General features: G+C 45.9%; 1 pseudogene; it reads left to right on the forward strand.

Annotated features, from left to right (window-relative positions):
- The first annotated feature begins 755 nt into the window (after positions 1-755).
- The window catches only part of LOC129328873 (zinc finger protein RFP-like), a 51,828-nt pseudogene continuing 27,898 nt past the window's right edge, over positions 756-24,685 (forward strand).

A 24,685-nucleotide genomic window follows, 5' to 3' on the forward strand; every position in this document is an offset into this window, starting at 1 on the left:
GTTCTTCATGTATGTATTGGATAATTACCATTTTACATTCAATTTTACACTGTACATGGATCATACATGCCGTCACTGTAAGTTATGAACAAGACTTGGGGCATCCTGATCAAGCTGGGAACTGCCTCTGGGTTTGGCTGGAGCAGATCTCTGCCAGCCAAGTAAATTGTGTACTTTTTAAAGTAATAATTTGTGTTTGACAAGAAAACCTATCGGATGGGCTTTATTATTACGACAGCTTGGTTGATGAGGTGAAAAATACAATTTCTAGTTGAATGGAAACCTCAACGGAATGAATAGGAAGAGAGGACCTCACTACCTTAGTAGAAGACACATTCATCTGAATGAGGTCAGCCTAGGAGAGCTTTTTGGGTGTACTGAGCATTTGAAATACATCAGTCAGCCTGTTGCCCTTCATATCTCTCACCATCAAGCTTGCAAATATAAAAGATGCTAAGTGCACATGGCTATGTTATGCCAGCACCCCATAGTTATCTGGGGCCTCAGGCTTCCCCAGAGCATAGAAAAAAAGGGCAGCTACAGGCATAAACTTCCTCCCCATGGTTTTAGGCCCTGAGAACAGATGGCAAAAGGCCTGGAGAATACGAAGCATGGATCAGACCCTGAGTGCCACAAAGAAATCAATGGTCAGCTAAAATTAGTTAAAGTGTAACATGAGGTGTCCTTTTGCAAGAAAGCAAACAATCCTGACTTGCTGAGCTCATTTCAGGTTTCAAGATACAGTCTGTGTTTCTGGCCACAACGGACAAATATGACAGAAGACTAATCTCTAAGACAATGTCTAACAAATTGAAAAGGGCAGTCTAGTCTTCTCCTTGAATTAATTGTAAGGGCAAAAACTCATCTGGACTGGAGCCCCTACTTCTGTGTAAGTAAATATTCAATCACTGTTTTTGAGTTAATCAGTTATCAGCATAATCTCAAGTCAGTGTTGTCCCAAATAAAAGGATTTCTTGAACCCTGAAACTAGCATATAACTAGTAACAAAGCCCATTGTAGGAAAACAATACAACCGGCTCTAGAAAGGGCAGGGAAGGCGCGGCAGGCATTTCTGTCTCTGCTGTGCCCCATCAGGTGGGGGGGGGGGGTGGCGGCAGGGCAGCTGGGCCAGGTATTGCCCCTTCCCCAAAGCCCCAATTGAGTCAGGGGGAGGGCAGGGTGTCCAGGCCTGGCATTGCCCCCTCCCCAAGGTCCCGGGCAGGAGACCTGGCACTCCTGTGCCAGGCAGCTGCCTGGTTCGGCTCTATTGGGGCCAAACAGGATGGCTGGAGCTACAGAAGCGCTGCGGGGAGTGGGGGCGGGGGAGGCGAGCAGCCTGGAGCGCCCCTGCAGCTGGCAGCTACCCGGTTTGGCACCCTTCAGGTTGAACCGGGAGGCTGGAATAGGATTGCCAGCTCCAGGTTGTGAAATTCCTGGAGATTTGGGGGAGTGGAGTCTGGAGAAGTCGGTTTGGGGAAAGTAGGCCCCTCAACATGCTATAATGCCATAGAGGCCACCTTTCCAAATAGCCATTTTCTCCAGAGCAACTGATCTCTGTGGCCTGCCTGGAGATCTCTTCCACTTCCTGGAGATCTCCAGCCACCACCAGGAAGCTGGCAACCCTATTCGCGGGATTCAACCCCTTTGGGGGATGAACCAGGTGATGCGGGCACCTGGCTGGGGTGGGAGAGGGGAGAAGACAGGCAAGGAGACTCAGGCAGGAGCAGGCTGGCAGGAGCAGGCTGGCACGCCGGGCTTGCAGAGGGCGGGGGTGGGAAAGGGGAGAAATCAGGCAGGGGGCGAAGCAGGAGGGCGCTTCACGGCCGCCAATCCAGCGGGGAATAGCAGAGAAGCGCTCCCGCCTTTCCTGCAGCCCGGCTGGGGCTTGTCAGACCGGAGGGGGCTTCACCGCAGCCGATCCCGGTGGGGAACGGCGGAAAGCACGCCCGCCTTTACTGCAGCCCAGCCGGGACTTGTCAGGCTGGAGAGCGTTTCGCTGCCACCGATCCCGGCAGGAACGGTAGAGACGCCGCCTGGCCTTCCCGCAGCTTGGCCGGGGCTTGACAGGCGGGACTAGGGCGCTTCGTCGCTGCGGATCCCTGCGGGGAACAGTCGAAAAGCGCACCCACACCCTTCCTGCGGCTGGGCTGGAGCTTGATAGGTGGGAGGGCGCTTCGCCGCCTCCGATCCTGGCGGGAACGGCAGACAAGCCGCCCGCCCTTCCTGCAGCTTGGCGGTGGTTGACAGGTGGGAGGGCGCTTCATCTTTGGGCTAGAGGTGCGGGGAGGGAGGGGAGCAGGCAGCGGGGCACGCTCCGGCCTCCTCAGCAAGCCCTGCTGCCAAGACTCGCCTCTCATCCCGGCTAGGGGCGCCCGAGAGTGCGCCTGCGCCTGCGCCTGCACCGTGAAATCCGTGTGAGTCGTGGGAAACCCGCTTACTGAATTATATGATGTAAAGCTGACTACCCTATAACAGGCCGTATCACCCCTTACAGAGAGGAAATGAAGGGCTGCAGTTTAAGCATACATGTCAGGCTTTTCCATCTAAGCCTACAGAGACAACATGCCCTCTTCAAGACGATTAGCTGTGACCTAATCCTCCTCCCCTCTTAATCTCTCCTTCTTTCTCTGATTGTGGCCGATGGTCTCCATAATCTTTCTCTCATCGCTCTGATGACCTTCCTTGTTCTTGTCGTGGGGACTTCCTTTGTCTGTCCCACGGTAGATCTCACCCCCATTTGTCCATGTCTCCAGCATCACTCTCCCTCTCATATGCCCAGGTGTCCTCCTTGCATTATCTTCCATTGTCTTTCCCTTTCTCATCTAGTCTTCCTTCTCTCATGTTCTTCGCCCAACTCTCGTGGATTAGCCAGGAGTGAGACACAACTGGGCATTTTAATGGTCAAAGATTTCAGTGCTTGCTGGACTGGGACTTAACCAAAATCTGAGGGGGCATAATATGTAACCACGATCCACTGACTTTCAACTCAGTCTATCTCAAAATGTTGGAGACCCATATTCCTTAGGCACCTTGGAGAAAAGATAGGATAAAAATGTACAAAGTAAGCAAATGACTATATTTCCCCTCAGAAAAAGCAAAGAATGTGCACATGGCTAATATCTTAGGACTGTCCAGATGCCCTCAACCGGCACCAACCACCTACTTGCACCCATCAACTGAAAAGGTTAACTTCGCTTTTGCTCCTAATTTTTGTAAACCCCATGGGGGGGGTTAATGCTCTGCCCACCTCTCTTTTTGATTTGATTGAAGATTTCTGCTCCTAGCGGGTTTTCCCCCCTGATGGATGCAACCACTACTATAGAGTGTATGGCTGTGGTCAGCGGTTCCCCACCAGACATCAGAAAAGAAACTGATTTTGGAGGTTTTTAAAATATAAATATATATTGGAAGGTACTTATTTTGTTGAACAAAGGACCAAAGGAAGGGGCCCGTTGGGAGTGAAGTTCTGAGCAAGCAGGGGAAAAGTTCACATGCACAGCTTTCCTTCAAAGGGGCAGCCGAGTAGCCTGGCGTAGCAGCAAGTATAGCAAAGGCAATTTGGAAGATTACGCAGTCTGAAAGTTTGGTCAGACAGTGTGCAGCCTAGCAAATGTAGCTCCACAATTGTGAAGTGGTTTGACTTTAGATAGAGACAAACTAGAAATCTTGCTTGGTTTTTGTAAGAAGAAGGGCAGGGAAGCTGCCTTATACCAAGTCAGACTGCTAATCCATTTAACTTGGAAGGCCTTGGTTGCCCAATCTGACTAGCAGCCTGATTTTTGGACATGGGGCTAACTGGGCCTGTTAGTGTGAGAGGCGCTGAGTACTGAGCCTGGCATTTGTATGTAGAGGGGATGTCCCCCTGGTGCCAAGCAGTGGCCTTTTTGAGCTGGAGCGATCAGAACCACCTGACCCTACAGTGCACTTCTAGCTGATTCAGGTTTTTTCCAAGGTGGCTTTGCTGTCCACTCTGTGATTCCTGCTTATGGTTCCCAGCTCCAGTTTGAGAAATTCCTGGAGATCTGGAGGCAGTGCTAGGAAGGAGGAGTTGAGGGAGGGAGAGGGCTCTGCTGGGGAAGTGATGCCACAGAGTCTGTCCATTGTACTGCTGAGTTGTGCTATTCAGATGTTGATGTTAAAGGTGGTTTACTTGTATACACCTTGGGGAAAGTGCGGGAACATCCTTCATGTACAAATCAGATATGACTTTAAGCAAACATTCATGATGGGTGTTAGAGGGCCTGACCTCCCCCAGAGCAACGACCTTTTCTGTTTCTGCAGAAAGAGATCCAGACCCAGCTTCGTTCTCTGGAGGAAGAGAGAAAAAAGCTTCTGGAACGGAAGGTGGCAGAGAACCAGAGAAGCCAGAAATTTCTGATAGGTGTCAAGGCTCGTGTTTTGGGGTTGGATGCAACATCATGGATATAGGATTGGCAGATAAGGTTGTAAGAGTTGTGTACGTAGTTCTTAACAGGTGGTTTAAAGGGTAAGAATATTGGTTGCGGGGGGGGGGGGAGGTGTGTGTGTGTGTATGCGCATGCATGCCTGTGAAGTGGAGTGGAATACCTTGGAGTGAAAGAGAGAGTCCCAATGAGTGAGAGAGAGCTGGGAGTGAAGTGTTCTGATTGGATGAGAGGATGTATTGAGGGGGTGATATGGGGAGAGGCTAAGAAAGAAAGGCAGTTTGTTTTAGATCTTTTTAGGTGGAGCTAGCCTAGGTACGGTTTTTACAGGTAGCAAGGAAAGGAAGATATTAGTGATAAGAACAGGAGATGTTAGGTTTATGGTGTATGTTGAATTCAACATCTTTCTTAAAATAAAGTTTGTTTTTATTCATTTCATCTTATAAACTCCATGTCTTCAGCAGTTCTCTGTCCTTGATGGTTCTGCTAAGACCTAAGATTAATGGTGTCAGAGATAATGCTCACACTGTTTGGGCTTAGTTACCAAATGGTGATTTAACTGACTGGATCCAGTATGATCCTGTTGGGAGAGCTGTTTATGGAAATTCAGAGATATGGGAAACAGATGGCACTTCAGTGAACAAAGTGCACAGTGGCTATTCCAGAGCGCTTCTTATGCCCTCGGCCAGCGAGACAACAGAGATCTCAGCCATGAATGTTTATTAGTCACTTGTGTAATGTGTATCACACTTGCTCATTCATCCTTTGATTTCTTTTTTTTTAAAATTTTTATTGGATTAGAAATCACTATAATATCCATTACAATCAATTTCCTTTAAATATTCCAGTTCTAACATCCTCCCTTTCCCCCCCCTTTTGTTGACTTCCAACAGTTTTCCAACCCCTTATCCGTTTTTTCCCCCTACTCCCCTACTTTCCCCTTTCCACCTGCTCATTCATCCTTTGATTTCTATTGCATCAAATGAGAATAATGGTAACAATATGAGCAATATTTAATGTAGATAACATGAAGTGTATTCTATGTGTTTATTATCAAGTTCAAGTTATGAATGAAGCAAAGACATCAACAGTGCTGCGAGGACACTGAAAAGGAGCCTTGTGTAGTATTTGCTTTATTTACAAACTAGCAACAAAGCCCGTTGCATGAAAAAATGCAAACGGTTGGGAGGGATGCGCTGTGCCAGGCCTCCCTGCCACCTCCATGGCAATATTGTAATGCTTTTCTATGGCATTAGGGTGCAGCTTCATTTGGAATACTGTCTACAGTTCTAGTTGCTCTATTTCAAAAAAGTGGTTATAGTGCTGGAAAGGTTGCCAAAAATTGTCCAAAGTTATCAAGAGATTGGAGCACTTTCCCCAACAGTCAAGGCTAAGGAGATTAGCAGTGCACTCCTAAATACACCCTTCTAAGTCCACTGAAGTCTATGCGTGTAGAAAGGGGTGACTCTCTTTAGGATGGTAGTATAGTTTTGCTAGGCTGAGCAGGCCCATTGAACCAATTGATCAGCTGCTCCATTCATATTCAGGTTCAATTCAAGTTCTTTATAGGCATGAAGAAGTCCTTCATAGTCTAGGACTTGTACTACTCCCAGTATACTTTTCTGCAACAGTTTCACTCATCTGAGCAAAGCCTTCTGCAAGTACCACCCTGCAACTGCAATGCTGTGGTGCACAGTAGGGCTTACGTCTAAGTACATTCCCACGTGCACGCTCCCAATGAACTTGGGAATCTAGCTGAGCTCTAAAGACCAATAGCAGTGGCTGCACCACTTCTCTCCAGGCACTTTGTAAATACATTTATCTCAGAAAAAGAAGGGTGCATACAGGCAAGAAGGGTGCATGATTTGCAAATGTAAACAGTCTCTGCTTGCTGACTTGAGTGGACTTCCCTGCCCGAGGCAGCAATTCCTTCTGCCCCTGAGCAAGCAGGAGAGGCTTGCAACCTCTTCTCCATTAGCAAAGTCTCCATCATCGAAGGCAGGCTGTCAATCTCCGGGTGGTGATGGAGGTCTGGAATGACAACTGATCTCCAAGCCACCGAGATCAGTTCTCCTGAATGGCTGCTTAGCAGAGGGGACTCTATGGCATTATATCCAGCTAAGCTTCCACCCTTCCCTGAACTCCACCCTCTCCAGGAATTTTCCAACCTGAAGCTGACAACCCTATTTCCCAACCTCTGGGTGGTGCCTGGGGATCTCCTGGGGTTACAACTGATCTCCAGCAGACAGAGATCACTTCCACTGGAAGAGAGGGCTGCTTTGAAGGGGAGACTCTATTGCATTATACTGCACTGAAGTCCCCAAAGCTCCACTCCTCCACCCCCCAGAACTCCCCTACCTGGAGCTGGCAACCCATTCGATCACTTCCACTGGAGGAGAGAGCTACTTTGGAGGATGGACTATACTACATTGTACTGTACTGGGGTCCCCAAAGTTCCACCCCTGATCCCCCAGAATATCCCTACCAGGAGCTGGCAACCCACAAGCTTGCCTCCTGCCGCCTTTTGAACCCCAGCTGGGCGGGAGGAGGGGGAAGTGCAGCCTTGGGGACTCAGCCGGGCTCTCCTTCACTGCAGCTGGATGGCCGGCCGCCCCGGGTTCAGGATGAGGCCCCAGCCGGCCTGGCCCAGCGCTGGGAGGGTTAAAGGAGAAGCGTCCTTTCCCTGCCCGCCCATCCACCCGCGCTGTCCTTTGGCGGGCCGGGCTCCGCATGCTCCGAGGGGCGGGGGGGGGGGCGGAGTCGCTGCCATGACAACCTCGGCAGCTGGTGGGCACGCGCGCGAGTCCACCTGCCTTGAGCGCAAGGAGGCAACGGAGTGAGCTGGGCGCCTGCCTGCTTGCCTTCTCCCCTGCTGCTAAGTTTGGGGGCCACCTCGGAGAGCTTCTTGGCACGCCTTTGAGCCCCGTGAGCAGGCGGCTCTCTCTCTCGTCTCACTCCTCCTGGGGCAGCTGAGGGGCCGCCCGGCTCCGGCTGCAGCCTGGGCAATCAGCAGGGCGTGCAGAGGGAGCGCCGGGCAGGCTAGCGCACCCGGCTCTGGCCCGTTCCGACCTCATGGGCACAGATTGGGCAGTGGAAGGTATCCTCGCTAGGCGCGCACTAACGCGCCTGCTCTGTAGAATCCCTGTGAGTCGTCGGAAACCTGTTTAAGGAATTATATGGTAGGATTGTGAGAGAGATACTACTCTATGGAGACAAAAACATGCTCTAAGGCAAGCCCAAGTTTTATTTCCTGGCTGCCTGCTCTGTTCGGCAAATCAGAATGAAAGCTGTCTTTGCACAAGCTGCCTACTCTCCCTCAACCTACCTTTTGGGCACAAGAGCTCAGCTGAGTAGTTATTTCAACAAGTTTGGCCACCTATTGGGCTCTCTCCTAGTGCACCTTGCTTCTCCAATATCAGTTTATCTAGTGGGTGTAATCACTGCATCTTACCACCATGGGCTGGGAACATATGCAAGAGTTGTCCTGGATGCCCTCCAGCTACACATACAATCGTTTCCTTACTTGAGGTAGGTCTAAAAATAAAGCAACGAGGATTCAAATATAATTTAGACTCAAAAGAGGATAATGAGTGAGATGGAATGGTGGCAATTTGGGGGGGGGGGGGAGGACATTCTCTAAGAATGATGGTCGCTGGTTTAGGGCCAAAGTAGGTGTTGGACAAACTTGCATGTAGATTTTCTCCAAATTTTGTTTAACCCAAAGCATTCTCCTGGGCAAGAGAGTGGAAACGGGCCTCATTTGGCTGGCAGCGGATTTTGGTTCCTCGCAACAGGCAGCAAAGTACTTGAGCTGGAGGGAGGAGTCATCTCTGCGGCATGGGGTTTCCAGAGGAGGGAGCAGCCCTTGGGGGCATCTAAATTAAGCCTGATAAACGACGGAAAGGATTTACTGGCTTTGAAGGGGTTAAAATTTAACGGTCTCCCTTCTAACTTTGACATCCTGTTGGGGGTGAATGGAGAGTTAACGCTACACACGTGAATAGCTAAAGTAGAGGCGGGGAAGGGAGGAGTGTTAGTTCTTTTAATTCGTTTTGAGCCTCCAAAGCGATTTACGGCATTTTCTCCTTCTCCATTTTCTCCTCACACGACTAGGTCGAGAGAATGCGACTAGCCCAAGGCCGCCCAGCAGCAAGCTTCCGCGGAAGTTTGGGGATTCGAACCTGGGACTCCCGGTCCAGGCTTTGACGCTTTAAATGCTTCAACACGCTGGCTCTTCAGTTCTCTCGGTTCCAGTTGCAAGGAAGTGGGCACCGCAGACCCAGCCCTGGCGTGTAACTTAATCTCCGCTACATTTCTAAAGCACTGGCTGGGACTTCCACTCGCAACAACCACGAGCTTGCCCAGTCAAGGGGGAAAGAACGTCAATTTCGCTTTCGCTCCTGATTTTTTTAAACCCCAGAGAGCGGGATTAATACTCCGCCCATCCCTCATTTTGATTGGATGGAGGAGGTTATCCTGTTCCACCTGATGGACGCATCAGCAAAAATTAGGGCGCAAGCCGAGCTTCCACTCTATTTTCCTTTCTAACGTTGGTTGGTTTGCGCACGCTCAGAGGTTTCCCGCTGGACATCCCAAAAGAAACTAATTTCGGAGGGTTTTTTAAAAAAAATTGAACAAGGCTGGAGAAGGTACTTAATTTCGTCTAACAAAGGATTAATGGAGAGGGTGTATTGGGGTGAAGTTCTGAGCAAGCAGGAAAAAACGCTGTAGTGCACAGCTTTCTTTCAAAGGTCGGGGGGCGGGGAGTAGCCCGGCGTAGCAGCAAGTTCAGCAAAGGCAATCGGGAAGATTATTTCCAATGTACTGAAAGTTGGTCAGAGACTACAGTGGCTGGGGGAAAGAGGGGAAGATGAACGGGCGTTCATACGTGCTTAATTGTATCCGCGATGTGGGAGGAGGAAAGGCGGGCCCGTGAGTGTTGTTCTGGGGCTGCAGAGGAGGGAGGCGGTCGACAGCCGAGATTGTTCAAGAAGTGATTTGACTGTACATAGAAACCATAGAAATCTTTCTTTGTTTTTGTAAGGAGAAGGGCAGGGCTTAAATTGAACACGTGAAGTCGCTTTATACTAAATCAGACTGCTAATCCATCTAGCCCTGGATGCCTTGAGTGCCCAGACGGACTGGCAGCCTGGTTCTCGGGCACGGGGTTAACGGGGCCTGTTAGTGTGAGATGTGGTGGGGAGTGAACCGGGCATTTGTATGCGGAGGGGATGCCCCCTGGTGCCAAGCGATGGCCTTTCTGAGCTGGAGCGATCAGAACCACTTGGAATAATCTGAACACCTGACATTTCCAGCCCTGACTCAATTCCTTTCCAAGGTGGCTTTGCTGTTCACTCTGTGCTTCCTGCATATGGTTCCCAGCTCCAGTTTGAGAAATTCCTGGAGATCTGGAGGCAGTGCTAGGAAGGAGGAGTTGAGGGAGGCAGAGGGCTCAGCTGGGGAAGTGATGCCACAGAGTCTGTCCATTGTACTGCTATTCAGATGTTGATGTTAAAGGTGATTCGTTTGTATACAGGTGGGGGAAAGTGCGGGACATATTCACCCGCCAAGGGGAGCAGCGCTGAAAGCAACTGCAACGTCTGGCAAAGACGGCCTTTCAAACACTGCCCCTGAGCTTGAGGGGAGAGGAGAAGAGTTGGTAGACTTCTTGTTCTCCCAAATACATACTGGTGACACAATTGAACCCAAGTGGGGAGGAGGAAAGACCTCAAGCCTTCTGATTCTTGAACATGGATTGCTTCTCTTTATTTATTTAAAAGATGTTGCCATTCCACCCAAATAGGGCTTCAAAGCAGCAAACATCTGACTTGAAAACATTTAAACCATCAAGGTAAAATTTTAAGTCTGTGTGCGCGCATGTGTGTACACCCACAATAAGAACATATACAAACATATACAGTAAGAGTTTCCTGGGGCCAAACCAAATGAAACTGAAAAGTCTTCACTCGCTGGCGGAAGACAGAGATGCTAGGAATCATGCAAATCTCCCATGGGACAGAGTTCCAAAGTTTCAGTGTCATGACTGAGAAGGCCTTTCCCTGGGCTGCCACCCATGTAGCCTCAAATGGCAGGAGCATGTATAGCAGCCTCTGGCGATGACTCAGAAATCCCAAGCTGTTGCAGCTTTATATGTCTCTGTTTGCGATGAGGAGGAGGAGGAAGTGTCCAGAGATCAGGAAGCAGTGCCCAACACATCCGCAGGGATCTTCCCCAAGGCTAGTTCTGCCCTCAACTCTTCAGCACCACTCTGGCACTGAAGCTTTCCTTCTCCAGGGGCTTCTCTTGTGCCTTTATATTCTGGCATGGACTTCTGCCCAGTGGGTGATACACCACTTTCAGCTCAATAATGTTTGCTTCCAGTTAGAAGCATGGTGCTGACATCTGGCTCCCATGAGACCTCCACCCACCTCACAACAACCAGAATAATCCAAAAAATCTTATGATAAACAAAAACCAGAATCTTAGTTAATGGCCAGTTAACAGACCCAATAAAAATAAAAAAGGAACAAGACAAGGCTGCCCACTATCACCTCTTCTGTTCATACTAACATTGGAAACATTTATGGATAAGATACGAAATTCAGATGAAATTAGAGGAGTTAGAATTAAGAAGCAAGAATATAAGGTACAAGCATTTGCAGATGATCTAGTCTTCATTTTAGAAGAACTTTTAACATCAATCCAGGAGCTCCTGCAAGAAATTAAGGAATATGGTGCCTTGGTAGGCCTAAAAATAAACACTCAAAAGACAAAGCTCATTACAAAAAACATGCAGAAACAGAAGATGGAAGAACTAACCCAAAAATCACAACTTGTAATAGAAAAGAGGATAAAATATCTAGAAATCTGGATGACTAATAGATGTAGCTCTCTGTATGATGATAACTATATGACATTAATAAAAGCAATCAAAAAAGATTTGGAAAGATGGAAAGACTTGCAGATATCATTGCTGGGAAGCATTGCGGTGATAAAAATGAATGTTCTACCAAGAGTTCTATTCTTGTTCCAAAGCATACCAGTAGGGGCACCCCAAATTTTTTTCAAGGAACTTAACCAAGCCGTATCGTCTTTCATTTGGCAGAAAAAAAGACCACGAATCAAACTGAAAGCGTTACAAGACACAAAAGAAAAAGCAGGTTTTGCCCTACTAGATTGGGGGTTATACTACAAGGCCTGTGCGTTGACTTGGTTGAGAGAATGGATTACCCTGGAAAACGAAAGACTTCTAAACTTGGAAGGACATGACTTTTTGATGGGCTGGCATGCATTTCTCTGGTATAAAAAATGGGAATATCATAAATACTTTAAGAATCATTGGATAAGGAAGGCATTAGTGATGGTTTGGGAAAGAATAAGACTCGTCTTTTATGAGAAAATCCCTTTGTGGGTCTCCCCAATCGAAGCATTTATACAACCTAATTTGAAAAAAGAGGGGGAAACTCCTACCTACAAGGTACTGTTGAAACCAGGTGGTCTATTAAAAAACCCAAAAGAAATGACAGAGTTAGACATTGAGTTGGGATGGTGGGGCCAGGCACAATTGGAATCAAGATATAAAAAAGACAAGGTAACGGGCTTCTACGAAAAGGATGAGAATATTGACATGATAATGTGTGGTGCCAATGTTAAAACAATAAAGAAACTATATAGTATGCTTCTAAACTCAAAACTACAGGGGGAGGAAGTTAAAGATACCATGATAAAATGGGCAGAGAACATGGGATACACAATTGACTTAGAGCAATGGTCGCAAATGTGGAAGGGCAATTTAAGGATGACAAAAGCAGCCTCTTTGAAGGAAAATATTTACAAAATGTTTTATAGAGGGCATCTAACTCCTATTAGGATCGCTAAAAGGTCTTTAAATATGTCAAATAAATGTTGGAAATGTGAGAGTAATCCGGGTTCTTATGATCATATGTGGTGGACACGTAAAAAAGCAGCAGAGTTCTGGAAGATGGTCCACAAAACGATTCAACAGATCCTTACGATTTCATTGCCTTTGAAACTAGAACTCTTTTTATTAAACCACATGTTGGTTCCAGTTGATAAAAACCAAAAACATTTGATTTTGAATATAATCACAGCAGCCAGGATACTATATGTGAAACTTCGGAAAATGACAGTCACCCCAACACAAGAAAATCTGATGGAAAGGATTCTTGAGACAGCAGAAATGGATAAATTGTCGAGTTTATTGAAAGGGATGGACAATACAATATATAATGAATTTGGGACCCTTTTTATAGCTAGATACAGAGGAAATCTGAAGAAACTTCGCTTTCAGTTAGGATCAAGATTTTTATGGGCATTATTTAAAATGAATGGAAAAATTTGCAAATAAGCGGCTGATCTGCAGAACACATTGAAGAAATATATTAGATTGTATGGTGCGATGTATTAGCGATAGATATATAATATGAATTTCTTTTTCCCATCCCCTATATTCTGTACCCCTTTTAGTTAAAAATAAAATTTATATTAAAAAAAACACTTGTTTTAAATTTCACTTCACTCACTGGCAGTTTCTCCTCATTCCTTTTGACATCCTACATATTATTGCTTAGTGAGTATTGTCCTCCATCCCTCCAAAGAAATTTTATCCTGAGACAATTACAGTCAAAGAAAATCAGAGGCGGTGTGGGAAATCAAAATAAAATTAAAGCTGTCTTTACATTTCAGGGAGAAAGGAGAAGCAATGGCAGCCGAAAGGATTGTCAAGCAGTTCTGTGAGGAATTGACTTGTTCCGTGTGCCTGGAACACTTCAAAAAGCCCGTGATAGTTGACTGTGGGCACAATTTCTGCCAAGCCTGCATCACCCAGTGCTGGGAGGAGGTGGACACAGGAGCTTCTTGCCCTCAGTGCAGAGAAATTTTCAAGCAAAAAACTTTCAGGCCAAACTGGCAGCTGGCAAACCTTGTGGAACTTGTCAAGAAACTTCAGGCAGGAAAAGAAGCAGAGGGGAAGTGGGGAGTGTGCAAGAGGCACCTGGAGCCCCTGAAACTCTTCTGCAATGATGATCAAGCCCCCATCTGTATGGTGTGTGACAGATCCATGGAGCACCGAAATCACAGAGTCCTTCCTATGGAGGAGGCTTTCCTAGAGTATAAGGTAGGAAAGCGTTACACTGGATGCCTATCTGGAACCATAAAGACAGTTTAGAACATTAAGAATATTAGAATGTCTTGATACTAATTCACTTGGAAACAGATGGAAGAGTGGCTGTTTCCTACCATTTTGTCCCCACCCCTCTGGAGACGACGCAGTGTGTTCAGTTCTGAAACCACAGATACTCTGCACATCTCTACGCTCCTCTCCATGCTCCCCAGTATTTGAGAATGAAATGAGCAATTGTGGATACACACACACTCGAACATGCATGCATTTACCTAAGTGCCATATCACATGCATGCAGATAGGCCTTACTTCACATGGGGTATGTGTGCACAAGGTTGACACAGGAGACGGGGCATAAGGCAGCAAAACTTCCTTTGCCTTCCTTCACTCACAAACATAAGGGGATCCTCTTCCACTTGCCTTTACTTCTTTTGCTCCACTTCCCCCACCAATATTCCTTCCCCATTTTTTCCGTGGCTGGGAATCAGCAGAAAAGAGGGGAAGAGACTGTCAGGTACCTGAGGGTCAGAAAGGCTACAGGACTTGCTTTGGGGACCAGTGATCTGCTCAGTGCGCAAAGCCCAATTAATCCCTCCACATATCAGCCCTCAACAAATAATGCCTGGACATCTATTCGGTTGTGCCTTTAGAACCCTTTCCACCCTCCTCTTCTGCCATGTTATATCTAGGAACTATCTCTTGTCCTCTCTTGTCCACCTTCTGGTTTTGGTTATTGACCATTAGATTGAGCCAAGGTTAGAATAAGATACAGATGATGGCTTTCTTTAAAGTTGTTTCATGACTCCGTCTCTAACTCAGCATGCCTGATATATAGCTTTTCATTAACGTTCTTGTTACATATATAGACAAGTGTCCTGGCTGACTCATCAATGCCCAGCCCAAACCCCTGGACCTAGAAACATGAAATTTGAGGAGAACATTCTTTTCATGATGTAAACACCCACTAAGAAGGGGTTTTAAGAAATTAGCCCCCTAAGGGGGTAAAAAGAGGAAAAATGTGTTTTCCCAAAGGGATACAAATTCCCTGTGTGACGAGCAGGCTCCTGCCTGCTGGTGCCCCCACCCACTGCCAATTTGGCCACTCATCCCTGATTGGACCAACCTTTCAAGGTCATTTGCATATGCAGGGTGATTGGGGCTCACAACATTCCACACCTCATTGCCCCCCAGAGACAGTTGGAACACAGAGGTAATTTGTGTGTGCAGCCTGATGGGTCCTCACCCCTCCATATTCTAAACGGTTTGCAGTTGCTGTTGGAAGTCATTGAATGTGTCCTGAGGTAAAACGTACCTCCCAGTCTTCCCCTCAAAGTCCACTAGGGCTGCCAATCTCCCTGTGGGGTCTGGCTTTCCTGTGTGACTGGCAGGCTGCTGCCTGCTTGCCTCCCCCTCTCTCTGATTGGTCAGCTGTGGAATTCTGTGTTCTGAGGTAAAATCAGGTCAAGGAAACAGCAGACAGTTGAAGAAAGGCGGTAACTGGACTTAAAGTAGTTAAATACCTTAGCTGAACACAGGTATCAAGCTAGTGTTTTGATAATATGACTAATTCAAGGGAGAGGAGTCACAGAGAAGCCTCTTGTTTCTCCTCAAGATTTATTAACAAATTACAAGAAGCCCCAGAAGCCAAACCGCTCTCATTCCTTCATGTACAAATCAGATATGACTTTAAGCAAACATTCATGATGGGTGTTAGAGGGCCTGACCTCCCCCAGAGCAGCGGCCTTTTCTCTTTCTGCAGAAAGAGATCCAGACCCAGCTTCGTTCTCTGGAGGAAAAGAAAGAAAAGCTTCTGGAACGGAAGGTGGCAGAGAACCAGAGAAGCCAGACATTTCTGGTAGGTGTCAAGGCTCATGTTTTGGGGTTGGATGCAACTTAATGCATATAGGATTGGCAGATAAGGTTGTAAGAGTTGTGTACGTAGTTCTTAACAGGTGGTTTAAAAGGTAAGAATATTGGCTGGGAGGGGGGAAGGTGTGTGTGTGTGCATGTGCATGCATGCGTGCAAAGTGGAGTGGAATCCCTTGGAGTGAGAGTCCCAATGAGTGAGAGCTGGGAATGAAGTGTTCTGATTGGATGAGAGTATGTATTGAGGGGGTGATATGGGGAGAGGCTAAGAAAGAAAGGCAGTTTGTTTTAGATCTTTTTGGGTGGAGCTAGCCTAGGTATGGTTTTTACAGGTAGCAAGGAAAGGAAGATATTAGCGATAAGAACAGGAGATGTTAGTTTTATGGTGTATGTTGAATTCAACATGTTTCTTAAAATAAAGTTTGTTTTTATTCATTTCATCTTATAAACTCCATGTCCTCAGCAGTTCTCCTCTGTCCTTGATGGTTCTGCTAAGACCTAAAATTAATGGTGTCAGAGATAATGCTCACACTGTTTGGGCTTAGTTATCAAATGGTGATTTAACTGACTGGATCCAGTATGATCCTGTTGGGAGAGCTGTTTATGGAAATTCAGAGATAGGGGGAACAGACGGCACTTCAGTGAACAAAGTGCACAGTGGCTATTCCAGGGCGCTTCTTATGCCCTCGGCCAGTGAGAAAACAGTGATCTCAGCCATGAATGTTTATTGGGCTCTCACTTGTATAATGTGATTCACACCTGCTCATTCATCCTTTGATTTCTGCTGCATCAAATGAGAATAGTGGTAACAATATAAAGAATATTCAATGTAGATAACATGAAGTGTATTCTATGTGTTTATTATCAAGTTCAAGTTACGAATGAAGCAAAGACATTAACAGTGCCATGAGAACACTGAAAAGGAGCCTTGTGTAGTATTTGCTTTATTTACAAACTAGCAACAAAGCCCGTTGTGGGAAACAATACAATGGGCTCTAGAAAGGGGAGGGCAGGCAGGCAAGCATTCCCTCCTCCTCTGTCACTGATCTCAGCTGGTGAAGGAGAGGAGTGGGCATTGTCACCTGCTCCATGCCTGATCTCGGCCATGTGGTGTTGGGCTTCGCTACCTACTCCACGCCTGATACAGGCTTGGTAAAGGAGGGGGCGGGCATTGCCACCTGCTCCAGTCCTGATCCCAGCCGGGTGAAGGGGAAATGGGCATTGCTTTTTGCTCTGTGCCTGATTACGACTGGATGAAGGGGGACAGGTATTACTGCCTGCTCTGAGCCTGATCCCCGGGGGGGGGGGTGAAGGGGGGGCATTTCTACCTGCTTCCCACTGGGTGAAGGGAGGCGTGGGCATTGCCTCCTGCTCCGCGCCTGATCCCAACAAGCAAAGGCAGGTGGCGGGCTTTGCTATCTGCTTCGCACCTGATACCAGCTGGGTGATGGGGGTGTGGGCTACCTGCTCTATTCCTGATTTTGGCAGGTTAAAGGCGGGGGGACACATTGCTGCCTGCTTGGCACCTGACTCTGGCAGGGTGAAGATGGGGTGGGCATTGCCACCTGCTCTGCTCCTTATCCTAGCTGGGTGAAGGGAAGAAGGGCTTTGCTTCCTGCTCTGTGCCTGATCCCAGCTGGCTGAAGGGGGACAGACATTGCCACCTGCTTTGCTCCTAATATCAGCTGTATTAAGTTGGGGGTGGGGGGTGGGCATTGCCACATGCTCTGCTCCTAATACCAGCTGGATTAAGGCAGGAGGTAGGCTCACATCAGTTCCCCAGCAAGAGAAAGAGACTGCTTCAGCCAACCTGCCAGCATAGCTGGTCTATCTGTCTCCTCTCACCTAAAAACTGTTATTCCTTCACACATATCTGACCTTTAGCTGAAGGTTGAGTCTTTGCCTCCATTCCTGTTGGCTAGTTGGCTGGAGCTATTAAGAAACAAGACCAAATATCTATATTCCTTTTGCCATGTAGGACAGATAGAGTCACAATCATCAGACGCTAGGACAGCACCAGTCAGAAATTCCTTGATAGTTGCTGGCAATTTCCATGCAACACTCAAGATATTTTTATTATATCTGACACCCCCATTTCCAATGACTAAACAGTAGATTGTTACTGAAAAAGTCAAATGGATTGAATCAGATCCAGTGTCCGTGTCTGCCTTGAAAGGACAGCAGCAAAGAATTCAGTGGGAGGTGTCCTCTCTCTAGTAGTTGGTTATATGTCAGATTAATTTACTATTCCAGTTTTGGGATCTCTCCACCACCCTGTTTCTGTGTCCTTCTTACAGGCACAGTTAGAAGAAGAGAAACAGAAGACCAAGTCAGCCTTTCAAAGGATGCACAGTTTTCTTGAAAAACAAGAGCAGCTGAGACTGTCCCAGCTGAAAGAGCTGGAGGAAGAGATGGAGAAGAGGGACGCAGAAAACCTCACCAGATTCTTTGAGGAAATCTCTTATCTAAAACGCCTGATCACAGAGATGAAGAGGAAGTTGCAGCTGCCTGAAAACAAATTTGTGCAGGTGAGAAATTGAAATTTTTGCCATGGGAAAGGCTGCAATTAATCAGAATAGGAATGAAGAAGTTCTGATGCTAGAAATTCTCCTAGAAGCAGCAGAGGGGGAGGAATAACGGATCCCCTGCAGAATATCAAGAAGCCCAGTCAGTTTTCTCTGAAGCTGAGACCCATTTCTCTCCCTCTCTCTTTCAGGATCCCAAAACCATATTGAGCAGGTATGTGACTTTCTCATGCCCCTTTCTGATTCATCTGCTGTGGAAGAGCTTCCAGACATTTTAGACATTTTTCTATAGGGTCATAGAGTCTGTGCGCAGTCAGCCTTTCCTTTCACGAGAATCCCTTTCAGTCCTAAAGGGGGGGGGGATATTCCAGAGGAGGTTTTCCTCACCACAAGATAGAAATTCATTTGAAGAGCTCCAGTCTTGAAGTGAGTTACTGGAGTGCCTTTTTTGGTGACTCAATCTGCTTTAGCATAAAGGCCCATTCAGGCTTCACTCTTGTGCCCTCCAGACATGAGAAGAAGCCAAAAAGGCAGCGGTTGGAACTTCCTCCAGGACTGGAACAGGCTCTCAGGTTTTACTCACAGCAAACTCCTGGAATACAGAAGGCTCTGGAAGAATGTGAAGGTATTGAAGGGGAAGAATATAGATCTCCAGATGATCTCCTCCTAGGCTATTTGCAAGTTTCCTACCAGAGAGTATCTGACTTTCTGCTCCTGGTTAGTCAGGATTCCTGAACCAGGGCTGAGCCAAAATATGGGGTATTTTGACAAATACTTTTTTCTTTTCAGAAAGGTGGTTCTTTTTTGTCCCTCCTACCACCATAGGCTATAAACTTTATATTAGAGGCATTCAAATATATGGGGCCCATTGAAAAATCTGCTAGGATCAGCGCAGTGGAGGAAGCAGAGTCTCCATGCAGGGGGAATCTGGGTGTTGTCACTTAGACTGAGGTGGCACCAGGGGGGGTGCTGGTCACCAGGTTGTGGGTGGGGGGGGAGCTCTGGGGCCAGAGGAGCTATTCTGACATGAGGAGGGAATGCCATCCCTTTGTCCTCAAGTGTCAACACACACACACAGCCTACAAGCTTAAGTTGTTTTTATTTAACTTCTTGATACATGTAAGGAATCTCTACTCACAGTTCTACTAAATAATGAAAGGAGAGAGTGCCTCTTTCATAGATAAAGGTCCACGGTGGAGCTGTATATGGTAATAAAAAAGAGAGAGAGAGATGACTTGCTCCTCATTCCTGCCAAGGTGTGAATTGAACAAAGGAGGAAATGGCCCTAACAAGTTTTGGCAGGCTCTGAATGCCCCAGGAACTGAAACCTGTGGCGTAGGGCACTACCACTCCCAGGATGCACTTCTCTTAAAACTACAGGCATACATTCTAGTCCTAGTACATACTGATTAACTGAGTAATATATTCAGCTTGCTGCTGAAGCAGCACAGGGGCATTTGACTGTAGGTTAGACACCCCTTCTCCATAGTGTCATGGGGGGATAAGACAATAAAAGCCATTACAGGAGTAATGTCTTTGCAAGCATATTATTGTGGTGGGAAGGAGTGCTTTGGCACCAGATCTCATGAGACAACTTCATGGGGCCGTTTTGGGTTGCTGAGGTAATAATGCTGAGGCCCTGCTTTCCTGGATTGAGGAGCAGATGGGCAAATAGAGCTTGACATTTTAGCATGATAAAGTCGGCTGGTGGAGCCTCACTGGAAGAGCCCTGGCCATTCCATCCTGGATGGCTGATTTTACAGCCTGGAGAAAAAACATTGACATCCTTCTGATATGCTGCTACTATTGGGCAATCTGGGTTTGGCAGTCTTTTGACACCCAAATCACAAGCTCGCATTGGGTAATGGCTCTTTGGCACATGTGGGGAAGAGCCTGAAAAGGCACTGCCTCTTTATGTGCGCGTGCGCATAGAATCCCACCTCCTCCTTTCATCTCCAGTTTCTGGGCGGGGCAGGAGTACCAGAAGTGTACGTTTACATTTACTTACGTTAGTGACCGTTTCTCCATGCTTGGTATTTCTTAGCCAGTATCCCAGTTCTGTACTGTTTTTACTCTAGTGTTGTGCTTTGTAGTAGTTCAGATGGATTAACTTTATTCTTAACAAACTGCCTCTGATCTCTAGGCCATGCTGCTGAGAGTAAACCTTAGGGCAACGGTATACCTGGGCTGTTGCCAGGAATAAGGGGAGTTTTCCACTGTACAGGCAGATATCCAGGGATGTTGGCAAAGTACTGAAGTGTCACTCCAGTGACTCAGAGGTTGGAGAGAAATAGTTAATAGCTTCCTAGCCCCGTCTCCTGGCCAGGGCTCCGTGCCAGTGAGAAAATTTCGCTGTGGGGTTGGGAAAGAAATGTTACATCCCCACCCTGCATAGATCGTTGTAAGGAGCTTTCAGAGGTTATTAAGCATCAGGAAACCCACCAGGCACTCAATACTTTGTGAAGGGCTTGAAGTCCTTCTAAGAGTTCCAAAGTGTCTGTGCAAGGCAGGGGCCATGGTTGTGTTTTGTGTTGCCTTAGCAATCGAAAATGGCACCCAAGTGAGAACAGTTTTGATCTAGTTTCTGAAGTGATATGTTGCTACATGCATAGTGTCTGAGTAACTTCTTTTTTTTCTTCATACCTCTTTATATTTTTTCTTCCCATAACAGCTTCTCTGAAAGAATCACTGCACGTGCTGAGAAAAGGTAACCGTGTGCCTGAAATTAAGGATTTAATTTCATCTCCTCATAAGAGATTTAGGTTCCACTGAAACTTGTTTTTCAAATATTCAGGCATGTTGCATTAGTCAGATGCCTCAGCTCAATGGGAGAGGGAGTTTTCCCTGCCATGAATTTGAACAGTAATTATGCTATCCAGGGAAGAGGGGCTGGGGAGGATAAGGGGGGTAGCAGGCAAATGAGAGCTGGTATAATGGTGGGGAGTGTAAAAGAATTGATTTACTGGGTGGTTTTGAAATGTAAATGGTAGCTGTGAGGGATAGATTGGTTAAGACTGGGCCTATGGTAGAAGGGAAGGGGCTTAACTTTTCTCTCCCACCCCCCATCCTGTTTTCCCTACCCACCTAGCTGCTCCAAATGTATGGAGCCCATGTACTTGATCAGTAGGATAAAGCATAGTGGAGGGGGAGGGAGTTTGCATTAGGAGCATTTTTCTGGCAATAACATCTAACTGAGCCTATGATACAGTCTAGGGGTGGGGGGCACTCTGCGGCTCTTTTCCTTCATTGCTCTCCTCCAGCAACTAATTCAGTTCCATTGCAGGACTGTTGCCACCAGCCTGCTCTACAAGGCTGAAGGGAGGATTACAAACTTACAGCGTATTGGAAAAGCCCAGGCCGCTGTATAATTTTTTTAATTATAATTTTATTTTATTCATAGCATTAAAAGCCCAATAAAAAGGGCAGAAAGCAAAAATAAAGAAAAGGATAGTAAAAAACTTACAACAAGAAGAAACAGAACTTAAGAAATAAAAGAAAACAATAATATATATTTCATTTCCATTCTTTTCTACAACAGTTATCTTTTTTTAACAAACCTTGTACTTAAAATTGAATCTTTCCAAAATTTTCTTTTCCACTACTGCCTCCCTTCTATTTGTTTTCCCCCAGATTTATCTTCTTAAAAATCAAAGCCACAAACCATCAAATCATTTTTCCTTACTTCACGCATAAAGTCAATAAGGGGATTCCGGTTAGCCAAAAAAGTAGACAATGTTTTATCTCTGATCAAAGCTGTGAGTTTAGCCATCTTGTCTAGCTCTGTCATTTTCCTAATCCAGTCTTCAGTTGAAGGCAATTCTGTGCTTTTCCATTTTTTTGTATATTAAAGCCTCGCTGCTGTAGTCATATACAAAAATAAAACCCCATGCTGATTTTCCAACTGTTTGTCCGTTAATCCCAACAAAAAGGCTTCTGGATTAAACTGTACACTAGTCCTTAAAAAAATTTGTATTATCATATGTATTTGAATCCAAATTTTTTTAGCCTTACTGCAAGTCCACTAGAAATAATAGAATGTTCCTTCTTGTTTCTCATATTTCCAACATTTATTTGATGTACCTTTACTCATCTTAGCTAATTTGTCAGGGAACATATACCAAAAAAATCACAGGGACCACAATCCAACAATGAAGTTTTATGTTCAGAAGTACAGAACTAAATTTCACACCGCACAGTGAAGAATAAATCAATTTTGGCCGGTGAGTCAAAATTTTTTTAACTGTAAACTCCCAGCTGGAGGTGGCAACGGGCTTGCCAGCTTCAGAATATCCCGTTTCGCACCCGTGTGCTTCTTCTAAAGCCACTATATCAAGGTTAAGTCATCCACAATTTTCCAGTCACATTTAATATGGACTGTCTCCAAAGTATTTTTTCACTTGGTGAGGGGGACGCGGGATGGAATTGCTATTTCAAGTCATGATGCTTGTTAAGTAAGGGAACATATACCAGCAATACATCATTTTATAAAAAAATTATTTAAGTCTGACACTCAAAAGTAAATTTAAGCCCCTTTATCCACATATTTTTCTACTTATCCATCATTATATTATACCCAATTTTTTTAGCCCATTTTGCCATAAAATCTTTCACAGTTCTTCTTCTGTTTCAAATTTCAGTAACAACTTATACATTTTCATCATTTAAACATGCTGCAAAATATCTCATTCACTGGGCCCCATGTGACTTCATCAGGAAGGTTTTACCTCTTAGAATCATAGAATCACAGGGTTGGAAAGGACCTCTATAGTCATCTAGTCCAACCCCCTGCAAAATGCAGGAAATTCCCAAATACCTCCTCCCCACACACACACACACTGACCCTTACTCCATGCCCAGAAGATGGCAAAACTCCATCAGGATCCCTAGTCAAACTGGCCTGGAGAAATTTGCTACCTGACCCCAAGGTGGCAATCAGCCTTACCCTGGGCATACAAGAAGAGGCCACAAGAACGAAGCACTGATGTAACTCTTCCTGCCCTCCCTCTCGCAATCTGCCTAGGTTCACAGAATTAGCATTGCTCTCAGGTGGCCATCCAGCTTCTTAAAAACCTCCAAAGAAAGAGAATCCACCACCTCCCGAGGAAGCCTGTTCCACTGAGGGACTGCTCTAATTGTCAGTTCTTCCTAATGTTTAGCCAAAAACTTTTGATTTAATTTCAACTTATTGGTTCTGATCCAACCTTCTGGGGAAGTGGAAAACAACTCCGCGCCATCCTCTATATGACAGCCCTTCAAGTACTTGAAGATGGTTATCATATCACCTCTCAGTCATCTCCTCTCGAAGCTAAACATACAGAGCTCCTTCAACCTTTTCTCATAGGACTTGGTCTACAGATCCTTCACTATCTTTGTTTCCCTCCTCTGAACATGTTCCAACTTGTCTATATCCTTCTGAAAATGTGGTGCCCAAAACTGAACACAGTGCTCTAGGTGAGGTCTAACCAGAACAGAGTAGAGCGATACCATCACTTCTCATGATCTGGACACTATGCTTCTCTTGATACAGCCCGAAATCACATTTGCCTTTTTAGCTACCATATCACATTGCTGACTCGTGTTCAGTGTGTGGTCTACTAAGACCCCTAGATCCTTTTCACACATACTACTGCCAAGACAAGTCTTCCCCCATCCTGTAATTATGCATTTGATTTTTCCTCCCTGAATGCAGAATTTTGCGTTTATCCCTGTTGAAATTCATTTTGTTTCAACCCAATTTTCCAGCCTGTCAGGATCATCCTGTATCCTGATTCTATCTTCAACCATATTTGTTACCCCTCCCAACTTAGTATCATCTGCAAACCTAATAAGCTTTCCCTTTATTCCTTCATCCAAATCATTTATAAAAACGTTGAATGTAACAGGCCCCAGGACTGATCCCTGAGGAACTCCACTTGTCACTGTTCTCCCAGAGGGTGAGGAACCATTAAAAAGAACTCTTTGGGTGTGATCTGTCAACCAATTATAGATCCAGCTAACCGTAATAGGATCCAAGCCACGTTTTAACAACTTGTCGACAAGGATATTATGAAGAACCTTATCAAAAGCCTTACTGAAATCGAGATAAACTACATCTACAACATTCAGCAAAGTAGTAACTTTCTCAAAAGAAAAAAAAAGGATAAGATTAGTCTGGCATGACTTGTTCTTGAGAAACCCATGCTGGCTGTTAGTAATCACATTCACAGCCATCCTTTCCAAATGCTGAAGGACTGATGGTTTGATGATTTGTTCTAAAACTTTTGCAGGTATAGATGTCAAGCTGATGAGTTGGCAGTTACCTAGATCTTCCTTTTTCCCCTTCTTGAAGATAGGGACAACATTTGCCCGCCTGCAGACTTCTGGCCCCTCACTTGTTCTCCAAGAATTTTCAAAAATAATGGACAGAGAATCACAGATTGCATCTGCGAGTTCTTTTAGTACCCTTGGGTGCAATTCATCTGGCCCTGAGGACTTAGTTTCATTTAAAGACACTAAGTGTTTATGTACTACCCCCGTGTCGATCCTAGCCTGTAACTCCCTTCCCTCATCACGTGTTCTGTTATTGCTATGTTGAGGACCATTTCCGTCTCAGGAGAAGACTAAGAGCCAAGCTACAAGTGACGCCTGACACAGTTTGGACACTTATCAGCTTCCCTCAAGTTTTGATGGGAAATGTAGGCATCCTGGTCTTGCAGCTGTAATGGAGAGCCAAGCTGTAAAACCAGGACGCCTACATTTCCCATCAAAAC

This window comes from Eublepharis macularius, chromosome 4, assembly GCF_028583425.1.
Source record: "Eublepharis macularius isolate TG4126 chromosome 4, MPM_Emac_v1.0, whole genome shotgun sequence".
Lineage (NCBI taxonomy): Eukaryota > Metazoa > Chordata > Lepidosauria > Squamata > Eublepharidae > Eublepharis > Eublepharis macularius.